At 43.3% G+C, this 25,070-nt stretch overlaps 1 protein-coding gene across 1 annotated transcript in view; it reads left to right on the top strand.

Annotated features, from left to right (window-relative positions):
- The first annotated feature begins 7,224 nt into the window (after positions 1–7,224).
- sema4ba (sema domain, immunoglobulin domain (Ig), transmembrane domain (TM) and short cytoplasmic domain, (semaphorin) 4Ba) overlaps positions 7,225–25,070 on the top strand; it is a 455,853-nt gene continuing 438,007 nt past the window's right edge. Inside the window, exon 1 of the mRNA XM_072278297.1 lies at positions 7,225–7,396. The gene's annotated coding sequence lies outside the window, so the exon portion shown is untranslated. The remainder of the gene's footprint in view (positions 7,397–25,070) is intronic.

Genomic DNA, 25,070 nt, shown 5'->3' with positions numbered 1-25,070 from the left:
GACAGTCCAATTTCTCAGGCAAGGCGGAAATGCAGGTAGTGAGGTGTTGCTGGGTACAAGTCTCGACAAACACTACGGCTGAACGAATGGAGTTAAATACTATCACAATGATATAATAATTAGCTGACACGTGCATATTCATGAGCGCAATTGCCGTATCTGCTGCACTGCTGAATCCGTGGTTGTGACAAGTGTAGCGGTTAGAGTAACTCTATTACTGGTTCAATTCCGCCGCTACCTGTAAGGAGTTTGTACAATCTCCCCGTGACAGCTGGTTTCTTCCACGTGCTCCAGTTTCCTCCAACATTCCAAAGTAGCTTGACTGGTCACATGGTTGCAACCGTGCAGCGCAGGTTCTTTGCACTGGAAGGTCATGTTACTGAGCTGTATCTCAAAATCTCTAAATAAAAATTTTTTAAAATTTGAACCAGCACTAACACACAAAGATGCTTTATGAAGCTCTCTGTTCTCTAACAACCAGAATCTAATTCAATTCACATCACATAACAGTACAATTCTCTTATCACTAGCCAATTACTGAATATCACCCAACACTAAAAATAATTCAGTGGGACTTTCCACACAACAGTAATAAAAATTAGTTATTCCATTTAAGCCTGGAAGGAATTACATTTATTGTTGACTGCCAGGCACAGAATATCTACTTATTATAATTTTAAACTTGCTGCTCTGTATGCCAGGTACTCTGCTGTCTGTTAAACAACTTGCATCTCTCTCAGATTGATCACCAGAGGGTCCGCTGGACTGAAGATCACAGTTGGATGTCAGCATTTTCTGCCCGATGCAGTCATTTCTCACTGTCCAAATGACAGACACATCTAGGTCTGCAAATTGCAAAATTACACAGTACAACCTAACTTTATAACGCTGTGAGTTGTTCGGCTGCTTGAATTAATTGAAGCGCAGCTGAGCTTTCAGACACCCCTCCCCTCCCCACTGACAAAGATACTTTTGTTCCATGCCTGATACCCTCTCCCTAATTGCATCAAGTCTTGTCAAGCTAACCTAAACCTGTCATGTTTTCTTACTGCATGGGTGGATGACACTTAGCCCATTGAGACTGCGGTATCTTTCAGAGAAATCCCATTACTAACAATTTTCTCCCTCTCTCACCCATCTTTTCTGATTGCCCTGCCGTGGACATACACTAGTGAGAACTTACATTACGCTCCCAGCCAGGGTGCCTTTGGAATGTGGGAGGAAAGTGGAGGATCTGGGAGAAACCCACACCGTAACAGGGGGATCTTGCAGACTCCACACGGACAACACGAGAGATCAGGACGGAACTTAGATCCATGATAGTTATGAGGCAGCAGAGGATGATTTAACAGAAAGTAAGTGGGGAAATAGAATTGGTGGGATTGCCCCGAGAGCAGCATAAAATATTTAACAAAATAGCAAAGGAAGAAGCCTTCTAGCCCATCGCATTGCCAATATAATTTAATCCCATCTGGCTGCACGTGGTCTGCATCCCCCTATTCCTCGTATATTCATATGTCTGTCTAAATGCCTCTTGAACAACATTATTATAGCTGCTTCTGCCACTTTCCCAGACAGCACATTCCATGCTCTGACCTCCTCTATATAGAGAACTTACCCTACACATCTCCTTTAAACACACATCTCCCCCCCCCCACCCCCAACATGGTCAATGTCCTCCAGTATTTGACATTTCAGCCCTGGGAAAAAGCTCTGACTATCTACCCCATACATGCCTCTCATGATTTTATACCCCTCTGTCAAGTTGCCCCTCAGCCCCCAGTGCTCCACAGAAAACAATTCAGGTTTGTCCTTAGTTTATGACAGGGCTTTGTTCCTGAGAACTGTTGGTAACTTGAACTGTTCGGAAGTCAGAAATGGACACAATTAATGTCTGGGAGGGGATAACAAAAACAGCTGTGATGGGACACTGAGCAGACACGGGAAGAATGGCTGCCAGCCAGACCCACTGCAGCTATATAGGACCCTGGTCAGACCCCATTTGGAGTCCGGTGCTCAGTTCTGGTCGCCTCACTACAGGAAGGATGTGTTATAGAAAGGGTGCAGAGGAGATTTACAAGGACGTTGCCTGGATTGGAGGGCATGCCTTATGAGAATAGGATGATTGAACCTGGCCTTTTCTCCTTGGAGTGTCGGAGGATGAGAGGTGACCTGATAGAGGTGTACAAGATGATGAGAGGTATTGATCGTGTGGATAGTCAGAGGCTTTTTCCCAGGGCTAAAATGGCTAACACAAGAGGGCATAGTTTTAAGGTGCTTGGAAGTAGATACAGAGGAAATGTCAGGGGTAAGTTTTTTTATGCAGAGAGTAGTGAGAGAATGGGCTGCCGGCAATGGTGGTGGAGGCAGATATGACAGGATCTTTTAAAAGACTCCTGGATAGGTACATGGAGCTGAGAAAAATAGAGGGCTGTGGTTAACCCTAGGTAATTTCTAAAGTAAGTACACGTTCGGCACAGCATCGTAGGCCTAAGGGCCTGTATTGTGCTGTAGGTTTTCTGTGTTTCTATGTTTTTATGACTCAGTGAGCGAGTCTCCTTAGTGCTCCCAGCTCCACTCAATCCTGATTGTTGTGGTTTCGAGGTGGAAAAGAAAGGGAGAGAGGGCATGTGGAAATGTCTCATTCACGCCCAGCAGAAGATGCCTGCAATCCTCTAGTAGCCAGCAAATCCATCCCCATCCACCTCCCAAATGCTTCTTCATATGGGGTATCATAGTGGTGCAGTGGTTAACACAATGCTTTACAGTAGCAGCAAACTGGGTTAAGTTCCTGCCACTGCCTGTAAGGAATTTAGATGTTCTCTCCGTGACTGCGTGGGTCTCCCCCGGGTGCTCCAGTTTCCTCCCACAGTCCAAAGCCATACTGGTTGGTAGGTTAGTTGGTCATTGTAAATTGTCCTGTGATGAGGCTAGGGTTAAATCAAGGGGTTGCTGGGTGGCACGGCTTGAAGGCCAGAAGAGCCTCCTCTGTGCTGTATCTCAAATAAAATAGCTAAATATGAACGAGATGTCTATAAGTTGGGTGTCTGTGACCAGGGGAAGACTTGTATACTCATTGCTGTAGAGAGTGAGCAGGTACATTTTGGAGTGTTGGGAGAGATACTCAGGTTATTACAGAAATGCAATGTATATCTGACACACAGCAAGTACAGTATGTACTTAACCTTCCTGAATTTGTCTCTGTGGCATTCAGAATCATTGAGAAAGGCAGAGATCAGCCCAGGAAAAGTTGCTCAAAGTCAAAGTAAAACTTATTATCAATGGTCATACTTGTTTCTATGTACTACCTTGGGATTCATTTTCTTGCAGGCATTTGCAGAAATATGAAGAAATACAACACAGATTGAGAAACAGCCAATCTGTAAAAGAAGACAAATGTGGAAATATAAAAATACTGAAAACATGAGCTGTCGAGTCCTGGAAAGTGAGTCTGTTTGCTGTGGAACCGGTTAGGAGCTGTGGTGGGTGAAGGTATCCACAGTGGTTCAGGAGCCTGATGATTGTAGGGTAGTAACTGTAGTTGCTCATATTGATGTGAGGGGTCAGACCTTCACTGTTCCTTTGGATGCTTGAATACCACGTAAAGTTTTTACTGAGTTTAGACATTATGCGGACTTCCCCTTTCCCGACCAATCACACAAGGGTGGGGGGAGAGGTGCTAGTTCTGAGCTGAAGAGTAATAGACCATGTATAGTCCACACAGAATAAACCCTAGTGAAGAAATCCTGGGTGGTAGTATTTCGGAGGATCTGTCCTGGACACAACACAAAAGTTCAATTACAAAGAAAACACGGTAGTGCCTCAACCTCTCTGGGAGTCTGCGGAGATTTGGCAGAACTTTAACAAACTTAATTAGGCATGTAATGGAGGGTATATTGACTGGCTGCATCACAGCCTGGTATGGAAACACTAATGCCATTGAACGGAAGATCCTACAAAAGGTAGTGGATTCAGCCCAGCACATCACAGGTAAAGTCCCCAACCATTAAGCACACTTACATGAAATGTTGTCTTAGGAAAGCAGCATGCATCATCAGAGAGTCCCATTACCCAGGTCATGATCTTTTCTCACTGCTGCCATCAGGAAGGTGGTATAGAGCTCAGTTATCACGCCACCAGGTTCAAGGACAGTTACAACCCTTCAACCATCAGGATCCTGAATAAAAGGGGATAACTACACTCACTTGCCCCATCATTAGATTAGATTAGATTATGAGGACACTCAGTCCTCGTTTATTGTCATTTAGAAATGCATGCATTAAAAAATGATACAATGTTCCTCCAGTATGATATCATAGAAACACAAGACAGACCCAGACTAAAACTGACAAAAACCACATAATTATAACATATATTTACAACAGTGCAAAGCAATACCGTAACTTGATAAGAGCAGACCATGGGCATGGTAAAAAAAAGTCTCAAGGTCCCAATAGCTCATCATCTCACGCAGACGGTAGAAGGGAGAAGCTCCCCCTGCCATGAGCTTCCAACACTGCAAACTTGCCAATGTAGCACCCTGGAAGCACCGACCACAGTCCAACTCTGGGTCCGTCCGAAAACTTCGAGCCCCTGACCAGCCCTCTGACACCGAGCACCGAGCATCATCCCTGCCGAGCACTTCAACCCTGGCCCCGGCTGCCAAGCAACAGGCAAAGCCAAGGATTCGGGGCCTTCCCCTCCGGAGATTTCGGATCACACAGTAGCGGTGGCAGCGAAACAGGCATTTCAGAAGTTTCACCAGATGTTCCTCCGTGCTTCTCACGTCTGCCTCCATCAAATCAGAATTGTGCACGGCCCCCTACTTGACAGATAGCAGATACTCATCACCGGAGAGGCAGCGCGCGCTGCGCCGCCATCTTCCACAGCCAATGATCTCACTTTAAGGACTCTTTGTCTCATTATCTGATATTCTCGTTATTTATTGCTATTTGCACTTGCTCAGTTTGTTGTCTTCTGCACTCTGGTTCATCTTTCACTGATCCTGTTATAGCTACTATTCCATAGATTTGCTGAGTATGCCCACAGGAAAATTAATCTCAGGGCTGTATATGGTGACATATATGTACTTTGATAATAAATTTACTTTGAACTTTGAATATTTCCTGGACGTTTTCAGTCTAGTGGAAACCACCGCAACTGTTACGTGTTGCTTTCAGCAATAGGTTGGGTGGGTTACCCTTCATGAAATAAACTTCCTCTCTTCCACTGGGAGAAACTAATTGTAGATTTAAAACAAGACAGTGGTAATTTGGGGATATTTTGTTTTGCTGACAGGCATTTTCCTCTGCATACCAAACATGATCTGTGGGTGACAATTTCCAGGTCAGTGTTAGCTGAGGGGTCACTGCATGATGCTATGGCTGAGTTCAGTGCTGCCCAACTTGGAGGTGCAGCTGGAGGAAAAATTACTAGAAAAGTTGGCAGAAGCAGTGACCCCAGAGAATTGCCAGGTGGAAGGAGTAGGGAGAAGTTCAGGAAACATAAAGATGAACATAGAATAGTACAGCACAGTACAGGCCCTTCGGCCCACAATGTTGTGCCGACCCTCAAACCCTGCCTCCCATAGAACCTCCCACCTTAAATTCCTCCATATACCTGTCCAGTAGTCTCTTAAATTTCACTAGTGTATCTGCCTCCACCACTGACCCAGGCAGTGCATTCCATGCACCAACCACTCTCTGAGTAAAAAACCTTCCTCTAATATCCCCCTTGAACTTCCCACCCCTTACCTTAAAGCCAGGTCCCCTTGTATTGAGCAATGGTGCCCTGGGGAAGAGGCGCTGGCTATCCACTCTATCTATTCCTCTTATTATCTTGTACACCTCTATCATGTCTCCTCTCATCCTCCTTCTCTCCAAAGAGTAAAGCCCTAGCTCCCTTAATCTCCGATCATAATCCATACTCTCTAAACCAGGCAGCATCCTGGTAAATCTCCTCTGTGCCCTTTCCACTGCTTCCACATCCTTCCTATAGTGAGGCAACCAGAACTGGACACAGTACTCCAAGTGTGGCCTAACCAGAGTTTTAGAGAGCTGCATCATTACCTCGCGACTGTTAAACTCTATCCCTCGACTTATGAAAGCTAACACCCCATAAGCTTTCTTAACTATCCTATCTACCTGTGAGGCAACTTTCAGGGATTTGTGGACATGTACCCCCAGATCCCTCTGCTCCTCCACACTACCAAGTATCCTGCCATTTACTTTGTACTCTGCCTTGGAGTTTGTCCTTCCAAAGTGTACCCCCTCACACTTCTCTGGGTTGAACTCCATCTGCCACTTCTCAGCCCACTTCTGCATCCTATCAATGTCTCTCTGCAGTCTTCGACAATACTCTACACTATCTACAGCACCACCAACCTTTGCGTCGTCTGCAAACTTGCCAACCCACTCTTCTACCACCACATCCAGGTCATTAATAAAAATCAAGAAAAGTAGAGGTCCCAGAACCGACCCTTGTGGGACACCACTAGTCACAATCTTCCAATCCGAATGTACTCCCTCCACCATGACCCTCTGCCATCTGCAGGCAAGTCAATTCTGAATCAACCTGGCCAAACTTCCTTAGATCCTATGCCTTCTGACTTTCTGAACAAGCCTACCGTGTGGAATGACACGGTATGAAGAATGACACAAGGTTCACATCGATCAAATGGTGCAAGCACATATATCCAAAAGTGTGGTGATCAAGAAGGTGAGATGTTGGATGAATCTGGGGTTGAGTCACAGGATTGGTCTTACATTGCAGTCACTGCCTGGCAGGACATTGCTCAGTGTTACTGGTGCCTGTAATTCCTAAACTGCAGATTCATAAACACATCCATCTCACCAAATTATTTCCACTGTAATTGTGTGCAAATTTGATTTGCTTTTATAGTTTAATGTGCAACAGTTAAAATGCGAACTGTTAAAAACTTTGGCTATATTCCCCACCCAGACTTTTTTTTTTGGCGCCGCGCTCCTAACCAGTGCGGTGCCAGATTTTGGCTGAGCGAAAGTGATGAACCTGGTGGATTTTGAACCGTCTATCAAGTGACTGAGGACTCTCCAGCTGGTGAGGGCGAGACCGAGACCGGCTCTGGACGCCAGGGGGAGCTCCAGTTCTTGCGGTTACCGGGCTGGGAGGGAGGGCGAGCGGTTTGGACAGACAAGCTGAGGAGGGCAGACACTCGGTGGGCCACTGTGCTCAGCTCGCATCCTCACCTGCCTCGTCCTATCACTATTGTCATGTTGTGGGGTGATTTCTCAGCTAGGATCGACCGTTTGCAACGAACTTGAGCCGGTACAAAGAGAAAAAAAAGCAAGAGCACTTCAGCATCCAGCTGCTGGGGGGAAAAAAAAGAGGGCAACATCGCTCTTACAAGACCCGAGAGGTATGCAAAAGAAAGATTGCAAACTTTGTTCTTCATTTACACTCCTTGTTTTATTTTTTGAGAGAATTCTGGTGCCGCTCCGCCCCCCTCCCTCCCAAAAAGAAGGACAATTGGAAATGTGAAAGGGTGAAAGCAGGTTACTGGGTTGAAACACGCCCAGTGCCTGTCGCTGTCTCCCCGAGGAGCAATCGTAGTTTAATTTTATATTAAGAGCCACTTTTTGCTGTTCGCGTTCATTGTTCTTGAAACCATTGCACCGCTCTCCCTAACTGCACCTAGTCGCAAAGTCGACATTTATATTTTAGCATAAGAACAATAATTTGCGGTCAAAGGAGCCGCAAAGATAATGGGGTCGACGGGGTTTGAGTTAAATGCAAAGAGAAACGGGTAAAATTTTCTTTAAATATTGTCGCTGGTGTTAATCCGGGGGTGTACCGAGAGGCACCTCTCGGACCTCCCCGTCGTTGGATTAAACAGGGCAGTACAAGCATCATTCAATGAAATCACGTACATCATCGAGCTCCAACGTCGTCCAGCAATAGAGCGTGTGCTTTGTCACCTTTATACCCACATCCACAGTTACTAAGACCTGCACATACTGAAAATCGCTTCATTAATCTCGACTGGATAGAGGCGTTGAATCGTAGAGGCGCGTCTCTCACGATTATAGAGCTAAACCCCTTAGTCTCATTGGGAAGCACGTTCACATCAGAAGTTGGAAGTGAACGAGTTTTGGTTCCCATTCTAAAGATTTGAGCACACGGTCTTGCCTGAAGCATGGGAGGGTGCTCTCATGTCGGAGGTGTTGCTCTGTGGAGGATCTGGCACCACAGGAGGGCGAGACGTGGGTCCCGCCATAGTACTCACATCAAATTCAATCGCTCATCAAACAACCGAAATAGATCAACAGATTCTCGATTTGGATCTTGCTGTTGTATTTATCTTTTATATATTGAGAGACAACGCGGAATAGACACTCGAGCTGCGAGAACCCCCCCCCCCATTTAACCCTAGCCCAATCACGGTACAATTTACAATGGCCAGCAATCTGTCAACCAACCGGTACATCTTTAGACTGTGGGAGGAAACCCACGTGGTCACGGGGAGACCGTGAGGTGGTTCAGTTCACAGTGTTGTGCTGGCCACTAGGCTACCGTGCCACAACATACAACGCTACCAAAGTTCTCCATTGCTTGTCAAGGGCCTGTGGTCCTGAAAGGCATTCTATAAATGTAAAACCTTTCCCTTTATAGTAAAGCTGTGAGTTTTCATTTGTTAAATGAAAACAATTGCAGATATTGGTCATCTGAAATACGGAAATGAAATGTTGACACAGGGTTGTTGATTTGAAATGACACCTCTCTCTTTTCCCAATAGTTCGTCTTGCTCAGATTTTGCATCCCCCAGCGGCTTCCTATCCTTGGCTCTTGGAAAACCAACTGTTAGGAGGCTGGGTGACACCATCTTGGCACAGCCTTAAAGGCTGGTCTTTGGTTCTTTCCCTGTGGGAAGAATTTTGCTTCTCCTTCGCTGTAATCCATGAGACTTGGTGCTCCGTAGTGTGTGTGTGTGTGTGTGTATGGATGGGATAGGACTGACTGCTTCTTATGTCAGATCCAGCGCAACTCTCCACTGTTTCACAGGCTTTACCTCAGGGACTTCCTGGAGATTGACATCCCATAATCCACCGAAGAGTTTACTTAAAACGACACACGAAAAATGCTGGAGAAGAAGGAATCTCTAGCCCTTGCACCTTTCCCACCCACCTGGCTTGACCTATCACCTTCCAGATAGCCTCTTTCTCCCACCCCCCCACCCCCTTACTCTGGCATCTTCCCCCTTCCTTCTCAGTCCTGAAAGAGGGTCTCAGCCCGAAACGTCGACTATCTACTCATTTCCATCGATGCTGCCCGACCTGCTGAGTTCCTCCAGCATCTTGTGTGTGTTGCTTTGTATTCTTGTGTTTAACAAGCTTACCTTTTGATGTTGCCGATTGCTGTGTGCAGTTTGTCGCTTTTCCATAAGTATATGAGGATATCCAAAACCTGATCTTGATGTTATTCCATGGGAAAAGCATGTGAATGCTTAATCCTTGGTACCCTGTCAGCGTTGTTAACTGTTTAAAACTTTCACTCAAAGGGTGTTGCACAGTGTGTTAGTATTCACAGCTAAAGGATCTTACAGTTGGAACAAGAAACAGTTTTTGGGGGGCGGGGGTGGAGAGAAAAAGTGATTGCCTAGCTTTTGTTCATAGTCCATACATGATTGTTGTGGACACCAGACCACACTATGGTGTGTGAGGGTTGACTTTGAGGAGCAGAAAATGCTGTTGAAATATCCAACACAAATCCCTTTGAGAGAAATTTCTGAGTTGAACATGAACCATTTCCTCAACTTGCACATTGGAATCCTTAATATTATTATTGAATATGGATCCGGCTCCCTTTTGTGCACCATAATACGGGGTTTTATTTTTAAAGGTGTTTTGATTCATACTGCCAATGATATCAAAACCTGTTGCTTAAATTACTTTCTCTTTATCTACTCTAAAAATGTTTCACAACTTTAAACATCTTTCCTAAATCTCTGAGGGACAATTTGACTGTCTGTATTCTCTCTTCACACCTGATGCCCTGATCAAACTCCCGAGTATCCTGATGTCTGTCTGCAACTGCAAGCTGATTGACCGCCCAAGTTGTTGTGGTATATAATGGACTTAATGAGTATGCCCGCAAGAAAATGAATGTCAGGGTAGTATATGGTGACATTTCTGTACTTTGATAATAAGTTTACTTTGAACTTTGATCTAAGTTTTGACCTTCAATAGTTTTACATTGCAACTGTGATTTTGGTTTCATAACAAGGAGCAGCAGAAGTTTGGACTGAGGATTCGAGTTAACTTTAGACTGAGATTCCGACGTCACGTGATGACGTGGGATTGAGACGTGTAAATCCAGATCTCCCGTAAAAAAATCAGCAAAGTACCGTTTAAACAAAGCAAGGTTAATAAATACTTTCCAAAAACTACTTATAAACTTCTCAAGACTATTTTACGATATGCCTCGTAAACCGCAACAGAAGAAGCCTGTTGTTGTGAAGTGGCTGCGACATGGGAAGAAAAAAGGGCCTACTGCAGCGATGGAACCTCAGACTCAGGTTGGATCTCCTTCGGAGGACACACATTTTATCTCTGGCGTAGAGAAACAGGGAGCAATGGCAGCGGTAGCGGTCCCTGGGAAGAAGATGCCGGAATTGCGCATGCGCAAAGAAGTAAGCATGCGCAAGTGGATACAACTCAAACTACAAGAACCGACGGCCACTGCAAGTGAAAGTGACTCAGGTCAGAATTGGATTCCGCAGAGAACACAGATGAAGAAAAGGAGGAAGAACTGGAAGAGACTGAAAGTAAAGAATGAGATGGAGACATAAGAGGGGCTTTGTTGCAAGTAATGATTGAATTAGAAGGATTAAAAATAGAGCTTAGAGACATGAAGATGAGGTATGATAAAGCTATGAAAAGACAGGAGAAAACGGATAAGAAACTTCAAAAGTTGGAAAGAACAATGGAACATATTAACGACAGAGTGGAAAAAACAGAAAATGATATGCTTGTCTGGAAAATGGAAAGAAATTGTCTGTTTGAAAAAGTGGATGTGTTGGAGAATTTTAATAGACGAAATAATATTGAAATTGTTGGTCTTAAAGAAGGCACAGAGGGAGACAATCCAATAAAATTTTTTCAAAGATGGATCCCGGAAACTTGGCAAGTGAAAGAGGGAGACCAATCAATTGAAATTGAGCAGGCACATAGAGCTCTAAGACCAAAACCACAAGATGACCAATATCCATGACCAATTTTAATAAAATTTTTAAGATTTCAAGACAAAGAAAGGATTCTACAGGTGGCTGCCCAAGCTGCCAAGAATAGAAAAGGGCCATTGATGATAGAAGGGAGCAAAATTTTTTTCTACCCTGACGTAAGTTATGAGCTTTTGAAGAGAAGGAAGAAATATAATCCAGTGAAAAAAAGTCGTAAGGGATCACAGTTATCAATTTATATTGCGTTATCCTGCAACTTTGAAAATTTTTTTGGATAACGGAGAAAAAAGATTTTTTGACATTTCTGTACTTTGATAATAAGTTTACTTTGAACTTTGATCTAAGTTTTGACCTTCAGTAGTTTTACATTGCAACTGTGATTTTGGTTTTATAACAAGGAGCAGCAGAAGTTTGGAGTGAGGATTCGAGTTAACTTTAGAGTGAGATTCCGATTTTTGGTGAAGGAGGTGGGAGTGGGAGTTTTCTACAGCAAAGTTTTGCCTAGGTTTGCACTGTGCTGCTTTAGCAACGGTGTAAGAGATGAGGCAAGAGGAGAGTCAGAGTGGGGAATAGAAGAAGAGGGAATGGGGGGGAGAATTTATCTTGTTAGCAAAAATGACATTCATGAAATCAGGTTGGAGGCTACTCTGACAGAATATGAGGTGTCAGTCCTCCAACCTGAGAGTAGCTTCATCATGGCAGTAGAGGAGGCCACGGACTGATATGTTGGAATGAAAATGGGAATTAGAATTGAAATGGTTGGCCTCTGGGAACTCCTGCTTGTTGTGGATGGAGTGAAGTTGCTGGACAAATCCCCCAGTCTACGTCGGGTCTCACAACTGTAGAGGCGGCATCGCAAGCTCCAGAGACGGTGGACAACTCCAACAGATTCGCGGGTGAGGTGTTGCCTCATCTAGAAAGACTGTTTGGGGCCCTGAGTGGAGGTGGATGAGCAGGTGAAGCACTTCTTCTGCTTGCAAGGATGAGTGCCCAACAGGGAGATTGGATGAGTAGACGAGAAAATCACAGACAGAGCAATCCCAACAGAAGGTGGAGGGAGGGGGGAGGTAAAAATGTGTTTGGTGAAGGAATCAGTTGAAGGTTTATTTATCTGTCTAGTAGGCCCTTCTGGCCCTTCGAACTGCACCTTCCAGCAATCCCCCAATTTAACCCTAGCTTAATTATGGGACAATTTACAATGACCAATGAACCTACTAACTGGTACGTCTCTGGACTGTGTAAGGAAGCCGGAGCATCCAGAGGAAGCCCACGCAGTCGCGGGGAGAACGTATGAACTCCTTACAGGCAGCGGTGGGAATTGAACCCAGGTCACTGCTATTGTAAAGCGTCGTGTTAACCGCTATGCTGCTGTACCGCCTGTGACAGAGGTTGCGGAGAATGGTGTTTTGGGTGTGGAGGCTCATGGGGTGTTGGGTAAGGACAAGGGGAACTGTCGTTATGGGAAAATGGGGTGAGGGCAGATGTCTGGGAAATGGAGGAGATACGGGTGAGGGCAGCATCAATGATGGAGGAAAGGAAACCTTTCTGAATCACTTGGTCTGCAATTATAGGAGCAATATTGCAATTACTGTGCTGCTGTATGAAAACAATCACTGTGCTAAGGGCAGTAAGATGGTAAGAGCGAAGCCCTTGAGAATTTTATTTGGTAGCTGCTGGGTAGATGTAGTCAGTCACTGCACATTGCAGCTTTACTTCAGGTTATTCCTGGCGTTGACTCTCTATTGCTGAGTCGAGACAACAAATTAAAATGTCTTTGTCAGTGAAGTCATGGTTTTACTAGGAATGGGGAAAGTTGGGGAACAAAATGGTGGGAGTGGAATAAAACGTCTGAATCCTGGTCCTAGCACCCTTCCCACCCTCACTTTAGAATGAGTTTGAGGTACAAATTTTCCTTCAATTTCTGTTTTGCCTACAACGCGTGTGCACTATTGTATCACATTCAGTGTGTGTGGCCAGGATAAGCTTCTGTCTCTGTCATTCCTGGGCCTAATTAAGGGCTGTGATACTGTCAGACTCAGAAACTTAATAGATCTCAAGTTAAAACTGAGTTTGACACATTCCTAAATGATAGTTTGATTTTTATTTTAATGTTCTGTTCTGCTATCTGCAATCTTCCCCCCGCCCGCCACCCCCAGTGTATTCAATGCAGCAATACACGTCAACTCAGTTAAGGCCCATTGAACGATGATGATGGCTGACGTCTTTCCAGGGCAGCTTTTCCATAATTTAGTAGCATCTTCACAGTAGACTGGTTTTAAGATGGTTACCTCACCTTCAATGGAAAGTATGCAGAGAAGATTCATGAGCATGTTACTGTTATTGGAGAGTTTGAGTTAAAGGAGAGGCTGGATATGCCAGGACGCCTCCCCCCGAAGCAAGGGTTCCCAAACTGGAGTCCATGGATCCCTTGCTTAATGGTGTTGGTCCATGGCGTAAAATAGGTTGGGAACCCCTGCCCTAGAGTCTAGGAAGCTAAGGGATACCTTATATAAAAATTATGAGGAGCATATTGTCGTGACATGAATAAAGTCACTGGAGAGACACTGAACTTAATGGATATAGAAGTGTTTATTCAACAAAAACAAGCAACAGGCATCATATTGAGACACTCCTGGAAGAAGAGCATTGACCCAATATTACATGATGTTTTTATATGCCAAGATCAAAGGTAAACAGCAGGACAATTCTATAGATACAATGTATCTACAATGCTTCCTTTGAATTACGTATAGTTTTCAAACACCACCTCCTTCACACCCATACTCCAGACACCCAAAGTGAATGTTAATTGCCACTCACTCTAGGCTGCATTCATGCAACTGCTGGTACCTGTGGTGTAATTGTTCTGAGTTGTGTTTTAAATTCAATTTGCAATCCATATTCAAATCTGAAGATTGGTTGCTGGTGAAATGAGTATTTCAGATTCAGAATCAGGTTTATTATCGCTGACATACGTTGTGAAATTTGTTAACTTAGCAACAGTTCAATGCAGTACATAATATAAAAGAAAGAAAAAATAATAAATTAATAAATCAATCACAGTATATGTATATTGAATAGATTAAAAATCATGCAAAAACAGCAATAATATATATTCAAAAATGTGAGGTAGTGTTTACGGGTTCAATGCCCGTTTAGGAGTCGGATGGCAGAGTGGAAGAAGCTGTTCCTGAATCACTGAGGCTTCTGTACCTCCTACCTGATGGTAACAGTGAGAAAAGGGCATGTCCTGGGTGCTGGAGGTCCTTAATAATGGACGCTGCCTTTCTGAGACACGGCTCCTTGAAGATATCCTGGATACTTTGAAGGCTAGTACCCAAGATGGAGCTGACTAAATTTACAACTCTCTGCAGCTTCTTTTGGTCCTGTGCAGTAACACCCCCAAACCAGACAGTGATACAGCCTGTCAGAATGCTGTTCCCAGTACATCTATAGAAGTCTTTGAGTGGTTTATTGACATGCCAAATCTCTTCAAACTCTTAATGCAGTGTAGTTCCTGTCTTTCCTTCTTTATAACTGTATTGATATGCATCGATTTGCTATACACCCTAACTCCAGAATACACCCTAACAATATTTCTTTTGCGTGATAAGTGACTCTAAAACTTGAGAGCGTAGGTTTAAGATGAAAGAGGAAAGATGGAAGAAAGATTTGAGGGGATTTTTGTCACACAGAGGGTGGTCAGTATATGGAACATGCTGCCAGCAGAAGTGATAGAAGCAGGTAGAATTACAATGTTTAAGAAATTTAGACAGGTACATGGATGGAAAAGGTTTAGCAGAATTGGACCATATGCAGCTAGATTACTTGGTCGGCATGGAGGGGTTAGAGCAAAGGGCTTGTTTCAATGTAGTACATATAATTCTATTGTCGGAAAGTCAGAAATTCAAGTTCTAATCTAGTCTGACACTCCAATTTAGTGTTGGTGGAAATCTGTACTGTTTAAGGCGTCACCTTCTAGTTGAGATCATAAATTGAGGTTCAGTGTCTCCATTCAAGGACATAGAAATCAATCACACATTACAGGCCCTTCGGCCCACAATGTTGTGCCGACCATGTAACTTACTCGAGAAACTGCCAAGAATTACCTTACCACATAGCGCTCTATTTTTCTGCCTAAGTTCCACATACCTATCTAAGAGACTCTTAGAAGACCTTATTGTATCCACCTCTAACACTGTGCTGGCAGTGCATTCAACACACCCACCACCCTGTTGTGTAAAAAAACTTACCTCTGAGATCCCCCTTGTACTTACTTCCAAGTACCTTAAAACTGTGCCCCCTCATGTTAGCCATTTCGGCCCTGACAAAAGCCTCTGGCTGTCCACACAATCAATGCCTCTCATCATCTTTTACACCTCTATCAGGTCGCTTCTCATCCTCCTCCATGTAGAAAATCTCATGACAAACAGAAGTTCTTCCTGGCAAGGGTGATTAATCTTTATACTTCAATTAAATGGTCTTTTGGAAGTTCTATAAAATAGAAATATTGATCAATGTATGGACCCTGTGAGACTGTGCAGTCAACCAGCCAACAATTTTCCTGTCATTGGAAGACTGAATAAATTTCACAATATTACTTCATATAGAAGTGCTGGAGGCTATGTTATATAAATGTACAAGAATCTTCAGAAATCGGAAATTTACAGCATGGTTGGAATTAGGTCAATGAAATTATAGTCAAAACATTATGAAGTGTTTGTACCTATATTTCACATCAACTTAATTGCACAGTACTTTTGGATTAAAACGGCTAAATAATTGATGACATATAAATATTTAATAAAATAATTGACATGCCAATATTTGAACTAAATAAAAATATACTGAAGTATTGTATTTGAACCCAAGATGGAAGACTTCTGTAACAATTATTATCCTTTCATAACTTGTGATAGGTGAAAATTCTGATAAACTGGTGAAGCATCTGTCAGTCATTGAAATCTAAGAGATTTTAAGCCACAGCTGATTGCCTGCAAGGTGACTACTTAACCAAGGGCTTGGGGAAAGAATTTCTACTTTTGTGTTAGATTTTCATGGCTGTAAGTTAATCAGAAAGGAAATGAAACTCCAAACAAAATCTCTAATGGACACTTCTACGTAATTTAAGGTTTCGAATGAGTCCGAAGGTGGGTGAGGGGAGAGTTGATGGACGTGTGAGAGGGAATAGGTTTAAGGTTACAGGGGAATTGGAAGTGATAGTTTTTGACCTCGTCTCATATTGACGTGTTTGGAGACAGCATGATTTCAGTAGGTGGAATGGCCCCCTAGGTCTTTTTTTAATGTTCCTTTTATTTTCTTATAGAAAGAGGCTATTCGGTCTACTGAGGCTATGCAGCTCCCAGAGTAAAGTCATTCTCCACTTATCACACTGTAACCTTTTCTCTCTTGCATTCTCCTCAACTCTCCTGGATTCTCTTACAACTCGGAAAGGACATGGAAGCTCTACACAGACAGCATCAGAGGTGAGGATTGAACCCTGGTCACTATGGCAGTGAGATGTCTGCACCATCTGCAGTGCTTCTGTGTCATCTTGTCCTAATACGTCTGTTAGATTTCTTAAAGGCTTGATTGTTCCTTAAATGGTTCCATTCAAATCACCCAGCCCCAGCACTGCATTACCCATACAGAATTGTGACGATTGCCCCATGTTAGAATTGGCAAATTCAGAACATTTGTGGGATCGTGCATGTACTGAACTTGCTGGCTAAGCTTCACGGGACGTTTCCAGACCGCACTCAGCACTAGCCTCCAGATTAGTTCCAGAGGGGATGGGAAATTCCTGAATTTTCCAGCACATGTGCTTGGGAATCCTCTGTGGCCTTTTTCTGAACTAGGTTAGGCCTCCTGAAGAGTCGCTGGATGCCTAATTGGAATGGGAGGGTTTGTATCTTTATTTCAGGTGCACCTGTTTGCGAAAAGAATATGTATAAGGTAATTTACAGTAATAATTGCTTAATTATTTGGAAATCTTTGTGATTTAAATAAATCTTTTAATGTTTAATGTTTCTTTAATGGCTTATTTAATTTTTAATAGTTCTTAAATGTTTCTGAATCTTGGGATATTTGGAAATATTCAGAATGCTTGAATCACTGCCTGGTACAAAAGACTTTCTACCATCTATTGGGCGCCATGGTTTGCGTAGTGCTGTTACTGCTCGGGGTGCCGGAGTTCAGAGTTTAATTCTGATGTCATTTGTAGGGAGTCTGTACATTCTTCCTGTGGAATGCATGGGTTTTCCCCAGGTGCTCAGGTGTCCTCCCACTGTCCGGAGGTGTACTGGGTAGGTTAACTAGACATTGTAAGTTGTCCGGTGATTAGATTAATGGGGGTTGTCAGGAGTTGCTGGGGCAGCATGGCCAGAAGGGTCAGGAGGGCCTACTCTGCATAGTATCACTGAATAAAATAAAGTAAATGAAAAATCAAAAACAACCTTAGGTTCTCCAGTCCTTCAAAAGAGTCTCAATCCTAAAAGCATGTTAGTAAATCCCTTGCATCCGCTCTTAAAATCTTCACATATTTCTCAAAGTATGAAGCCATGTGTGAGACTCCATGATCCAGTTGGAGCTAAACTGTTATTTTGTACGCATTCACCATGACTTTCTTAATCTTGGACTCCATGCATATTTATAAAGTCTAGGATCCAGTATGCTGTTTTTTGTTAGTTAATTTTCTGCCACTTTTAATGAATTCTGTAGAGATTCTCCTGGATCCCTCTGCTCCAGTACCTCCTTTAGAATTGTGTCCACATGCAATTAATCTAGATATCCACTCATCCATTTCCCTAGTATTTCATTTCTAAGTTTTGATTTGACTGCAGATCTGCAAATTGTGCCCTGTTTATGCAGTCATTTGTATAGAGGTGCTCTTTCCCTCGACTGGCCTGCAGGTCACCCTCGGGCAAGGTGTAGCATCTGCTTTACTCCCGGATCAGAGTCACATGAAGCCTTGGCAGCAGGTGATGGATGGTTGTATGAGTAGCTGGTGAATATCACAAGTCCTGGTTATGTAACCACTGGAGCCAGGCAGACAATCTCTGAAGATGGCTGGGGTCACCCGTCTTGTAAAGACACTGCCCAGAAGAAGGCAATGGCAAACCACTACTGTAGAAAAAATTTGCCTGGTACGATCATGGTCAAGACCATGATAGCCTATGTTGTACAACACAGCTCATGATGGTGATGAGTATAGAGTCTTTGAGTCATACAGCATGGAAACAGGCTATTCAGCCCATCACATTCACACCCATCCATACTAATCCCATCTTCATGGACTTGCTTAGGTGATCTAAGTGCTTGTCTGGACACTGCCGTCAGCAACCCTGTGTCCACCAGCGCTATCCAGCAGTGTGTTCCAGATACTCACTACTGTCTGGATAATAAAGGGCCCCTCTAAATTTTCTATCTCTTACCAAGTCCTCCAGCTTTGTTCTTGTATATGAGGAGAGGTTTCCTGCAATCTCCCTTTCTGTACCTCAATCATGTCCTCTCTGAATATCCCTCACTCCAGATAAACAGATCAGCCTCCGCAGTCTCTACTCATAAGCGAGGTACTCTGCCCCATGCAATGTATGGGTGAATCTCCAATGCACTAATACTTTTCCTCCGGTGTGCTGACTAGAACTGTGGGCATGTGGATTAAGAAAAGCGGAGGTGCGAGCACTGGTGGGAAATGTAAAACTATTTATTGTTTCCTCGCACTCAGTCAGTTTTCCATCCGTGCTGCTGCAGCTCTTTATATTCTGTTGCCTTTGATCTCGCTGATAAGCTTATTGTGCAGCAATTTTTGTTTATTTGGCGATACAGCATGGTAACAGGCCCGTGACACCCAGTTACACCCACATGACCAATTGACCGACTGACCCGCAATCCTTTGGAATGTGTGACCGACGCGGTCAAAGAGCGAACATACAAACTCCTTACAGACAGTGATAGGGATTGGACCTGGGTCACTGATGCGTTATGCCAACCATTGAGCTAACATGGTGCCCCAAACACAAACTTCGTCAAACTCATTTTGTTTTCTCCCTGCTCTTCCTTCTTCTTTGTTATCCTTTCCTCCTAATCTGAGGAAAGACATTCTTGCCATAGAGGGAGTACAAAGAAGGTTCACCTGATTGATTCCTGGGATGGCAGGACTGCCATATGATGAAAGACTGGATCGACTAGGCTTATACTCGTTGGAATTTAGAAGATTGAGGGTGGATCTTAATGAAACGTATAAAATTCTAAAGGGATTGGACAGGCTAGATGCATGAAGATTGTTCCCAATGTTGGGGAAGTCCAGAACGAGGGGTCACAGTTTAAGGATACAGCGGAAGCCTTTTAGGACCGAGATGAGGAAAAACTTCTTCACACAGAGAGTGGTGAATCTGTGGAATTCTCTGCCACAGGAAACAGTTGAGGCCAGTTCATTGGCTTTATTTAAGAGGGAGTTGTGGCTTTGTGGCTAAAGGGATCGGTGGTATGGAGGGAAGGCTGGTACAGGGTTCTGAGTTGGATGATCAACCATGATCATACTGAATGGCGGTGCAGGCTCGAAGGGCCAATTGGCCTGCTCCTGCACCTATTTTCTATGTTTCCCTCTTTCCTAATGACCAGTGTTGTTAATAATGTACAGTACGTCTAGTCCTACTTGTTTTTAGGCGTTGATCTTTGAAGTTTGATGGACAGTTAGTGTTTGTGGGCTTAGAGTAGTGTGTGAGCAAAGCAATTATTATGCAGCTAGTTTAATAAATTAGAAAAAAGTAAGATATCTCAGTAAAGCAGAAAATTCAATATCAGTTGAAATGCATTTATATTTTAATTTGATTTTATTCAAGATCTAGCCCAACAATGTAAATTAAACTGAATTGGATCATTGACAAGTATTTTTCTCAATTATTCTTAGATTTTATACCACATAATACTTAATCCTAGTTTCTCTTTGCTGGTTTTAACTGTCTTTGATAGCTGAGTTTGAATCTGACAGGGTTGTTGTCGGTGTGAATTGGCTAAGCCAGAGGCAGTGATAATGTATGAGCAGAGATGTGTATTAGAGCTCAGTGAATCTTCGGCTGTCCCCCATGTATTACAGAGTAACATTCCAATAACTTGCTGTCCAACCATTTGGATATCCTGACAGTTTGGCATCTGGCTCACCAGGTAAGTGTTTCCCATACTCCCCTGAATAGTACCTCGAAGATTCACTGGTGTCCATGTTCCCCCGGGACTCATGGTCACAGCTTCTACACATATACGGTACACCCAAAACTTGCCAAGTTCGATGGATGGTTTACTTCAATACTGTGTGACATCCCCTCCAAAAAAATTTGAGATTTGTTGAGGAGGTAAGGAAGAAGGTAATATCCAGGAGTCTGGGACACTTGCTAGTCCAGCACCCAGCATAGTTCAGAACATAATGGCAAGATTCAATGTATTGTCTTCAAAGTTTAAAAGTTCAAAATAAATGTTATTATCAAAGTCACCATGTATAACCCTGAGATTCATTTTCCTGCAGGCATACTCAGCAAATCTATAGAATAGTGACCATAATGGGATCAATGAAAGATCAACTAAAGTGCAGAAGACAACAAGCACTGCAAATGCAAATATAAATAAATGAATAGCAATAAACAATGAGAACATTAAATAACAAGATAGAGAGTCCTTAAATTGAGATAATTGGTTATGGGAACATCTCAACGGATGGGCAAGTGAGTGTAGTGAGGCCCTTTTCTCAAGAGCCTGATGGTTGTGGGGTAGTAACTGTTCTTAAACCTGGTGGTGCGAGTCCTGAGGCTTTGGAGAAGGCCGTATTATCATCTGCAGGAATTGCTTTGGCCTTTATAAGGGAAAAACAGAATACTGTGGGTGCCCGGAATAAAATCAGGGAATGCCAGAAATGATGAGCAAACCAGACAGTGTTGATGGTGAGAGAAATAGATTTAGTGTTTCAGGCTCGTGACCTTTATTCAGAAGTGGAAGATTAGAGGTGTATAGTTGAGAGTGTATGTGGAACCAAAGAAAAGATGTTGGTGGGGAATAGGGGAGAGAATGAGTGTCAGAGAGGTAAAGAACAAAATGGAAGTTGTATGATAAAGAAGAATGCTGTTAAATTGCAAGAGGAAATTTGGAGCATTGCAAAATGGGCTGAGAATAGGACAAGAAGCAAATGGTGGTTCAGGAGATGTAAATGATTACATGAGAATCAGAGCAGGAACGATAGGAATACCAGCTAAGAGGAGAAGACATTAAGTGGCTTTGAGATCCATTTGGACCTTGTCCCTTTGCTCCTTTTCATTTTTTTGTGAAATTTGAGCAATAAAGTGCACAATGATTGAAAATCTGGAAATGTGTGGGATTCTCTTCAAGATTCAAGCACTTGTTTCAATAGCTTTAAACTGCAAGTTACCAGAAGATAACGTTAGTAAGCTGGAAAGTTCAAAAGTTGAGCATGTTTTAAACCTGTAATTTTATCTTAATTCATTCAATCATCTTAACACCGCTATGTACAGATTCCTGTGGCGTACAACTTCATTTATGGCCCGGAGCAAAGGAATACATAGGCTGTTTAGTCGTTGCAGCCAACCCTAATCCTGCCTTCCTTCCTAGTAGGAGCTATTGTACAGAATCCCAGACATGAGCCTTACCTAATAGTCTCCGGTAGAGCGATAACACAAATTAAGATGTCCCCACTCCTTCCCTGACAGATAAGATATTTGAGCAGTGAGCAGGGTTACTGGGCTGTTTGCTTTGTGAGCTTCAGCTTTTAATCTCATTGATCATGATTGTAATGAATATGGAACAAGTTATCTGAATAGAGTTTTGTTACCAAAGTATTGTTAGTGCTTTATTTTCTCACACTAAAATGACTAAAATCATGGACCTCATGTAAATGAATTGGCTTCGTGAATTTTTATTGAGTTTCCCATCATTAGCTGTTTGAAAACTGAAACTAACAACCCAATTAATTTAATAGGAAATTAATGTGAAAAGGGTTGTGGTTTTAATGCTGAGAGAAAAGCTTAGATTGATAGTTCCTTTCATGTCACTGGACTTCTCAGGCAATGTCTGTAACGCAGAAAATTGGGCAGCCATTTTGCACACCACATTTCCACAAGCAGTCATAAATTAATGGCCAGGTAGTTTTAGTGATGCTGTTTGTGGCTTAATGATGAGGTTATGCTGTTTTACATCCATCAGAAAGAGCCAGTCTGGTCTTGGTTTATCAATGCACCTAAAGGGTAGTGTAGCATTCTCTGTGTTATGCTGTAATGCCAGAGGTGCCTTTGTTAAACTTTGCTCTGAGCAACTTTTGCACCCCATAGAAAAGAGTATTCATGGAGAGACAAGAATACTGTGTATGTTTCATACTCAACCAGCTAAACTCTGAATGTCCAAGTCATTTAGAAAGCATAATCGGTTCCTGATCCATTGTGCTAGTGATGTGGAAAGGATTAACTTCCTGAAATACAAATATTTTATTGGAAACATTCAGCAGGTGGCAACGTTATACATCATCGAACCAAACCCGTTGCTCCACTAAGCCTTTTGCCGATAATCAGACACCTATTTACATTAATCCCATTTTATGCTTATTTAGATTTTTTTCCTATACAGCTGTCCCCCACTTTTCGAACGTTCGCTTTACAAAACTTCACTGTTACGAAAGACCTACATTAGTACCCTGTTTTCGCTTTAAGAAGGTGTTTTCACTGTTACAAAAAAAAAGCAGCGCGTGAAAAAGATCAGCGCGCGATAAAAGGCAGCGTGCGCCCCAAGCAGCAGCTCTCCCCCGGATTCGGAACGGCATTGCTTAAACATGTACCTGTGAGCAGCCGTTTGCAAGGTGAGTTCTATGGTGTTGGAAAAGCCTGAAGGAGCTCGTAAGGATGTTACACTTAGCGTAAAACTAGACATAATTAAGTGTTTCGATCGTGGTGAACGAAGTAAGGACTAAGTGAGTTTGGCTTGTGGAAGCTGACGAAGATGATTTTGAAGAGGTTTTGGCATCCTATGACCAAGAACTGAGAGGTGAAGAACTGATGCAATTGGAAGAGGAAAGGATAACAATCGAAACCGAATGCAGTGGCGAAAATGAAGCAACTGTGTGAGATTTTCGCTGCAATGATCAAGTACGACTTTAATTTTGAAAGGGTATGTAGGTTTAGGGGATATTTGCAAGATGGTTTGAGTCCTTACAAAGAACTGTATGATAGAAAAATGCGCGAGGCTCAGCAGTCAAGTAAGCCTTCCACATCAGCCACAGCAGACGACAAACCTCGACATTCGACATCGAGGTGGGCAGTCATAGGAAAAGATGAGCTGCCTGCTCTAATGGAAACAGTTGACGAGATGACACCCCAGTGTCCCACCACCCCAACACCCAGGCCGCGGACAGATACTGTACCAATTCGCGGGGAATGCAGCAGTAGCTGGGAGGCACACAGCACATTTTTAAGAAAAAAGCCGAAATAAGCAATCGGCACTGATCTGGGCCGACAATTACGTGCCGGGCGGCACCTAATTAATTAGCATGTTTATTTCTGCTTTTTTCTTAAAGATGTGCTGTGTGCCTTCCGGCTACCGCTGGACCCCTGCGTGTTTCGCGGCAATGTATCGGTCGGCGGCCTGGAGGGTGGGGGCCACTGCACCAGCCAATCTGCGATGACTCAGCCTAACACACCATCGTCAGTGTGCTCGGCGCTGTCCTAATTCCCGTAAGTGATACTACACTGTACATACATTACTTCTACTTTATATAGGCTGTGTATTTTTACGTGTTATTTGGTATGATTTGGCAGCTGCTTAGCTTAAAGGTGTGACGAAAATCCAAGTTATCAGAAGATTGATGCAGATGAGAGAGATAAGAGAGACAAAGGGAGAAGCGCTCAAAATGTAAATGAGAGAGGAGAGAGATTAACGAAAAGAGACAGAGTTCCGAGTATTGACAGACCGGTTGCTTTGAACCTGAACTGTTTGAAGTTTGATGGACAGGCGATACCCCAGCAGGGGGATAAAAGGAACAGGTTCGCTAAGGCACGACAGACACCACGGGATCAGGAGATAACGAGAACCTGGAAAAGCGGTGTGCCCTCACAAGTTGGTGGGAGTTTGGAGGTCTGGTCGCGGGACCGACCATAGACGCACAGGGTGAAAAGGTACGATCGGCGGGAACCTGGTGTGTGTGTCCGCCCTTGCCTGGGTGCCGGGTTCACCGCGGAAGAACAGTCGTATCTGGAACGGAGGGGTCACAGTCGGTGACCTCAGAAGACATTAAAAGAGCTTGCCCAAAAGCTAACTGCGAGGAACATCAAAGGTCTCTTTGAATCGAAATTTGCATTCACTCTCTCTCTTTCCAACTGCACAACAGTGATTACTGCGAACTGTACTCAGCTGAACTGAACTCTGCGTCACTTGAGACTGATCATTTTATCCTTAGACTGCGATAGAGCTTGATTGATTCCTATTATCCTAGTTCTGTGTACATGTGTGTTTTTATCATTGCTAATCTGTTGCATTTATATCCTTACGATTAGAGTACTGTGTTACTTATTTCTTTAATAATACTTCCTTAGTTCCAGTAATCCAGACTCCAACTAAGTGGTCCATTTCTGCTGGTCTGGCAACCCAGTTACGGGGTACGTAACAAAAGTTACTGGAGAGCACTTGCGCTGTGTTTTTGCCAACAGCGCTTACACGAGATTTTCTGCCGACGGCGCTTGCGTGAGATTTTTGCTCCGGAGAACAGTGCAGTAATGATTGTGGAAAAGTATTTCTACTTTATATAGGCTGTGTATTTATCATATCATTCCTGCTTTTACTATGTGTTACTGTTATTTTAGGTTTTATG

The sequence above is a fragment of the Mobula birostris genome, chromosome 14 (assembly GCF_030028105.1).
Source record: "Mobula birostris isolate sMobBir1 chromosome 14, sMobBir1.hap1, whole genome shotgun sequence".
NCBI classification, from domain to species: Eukaryota; Metazoa; Chordata; class Chondrichthyes; order Myliobatiformes; family Myliobatidae; genus Mobula; species Mobula birostris.
Note: the sequence above shows the minus strand (reverse complement) of the source record. Positions and strands in the feature narration are given on the sequence as shown.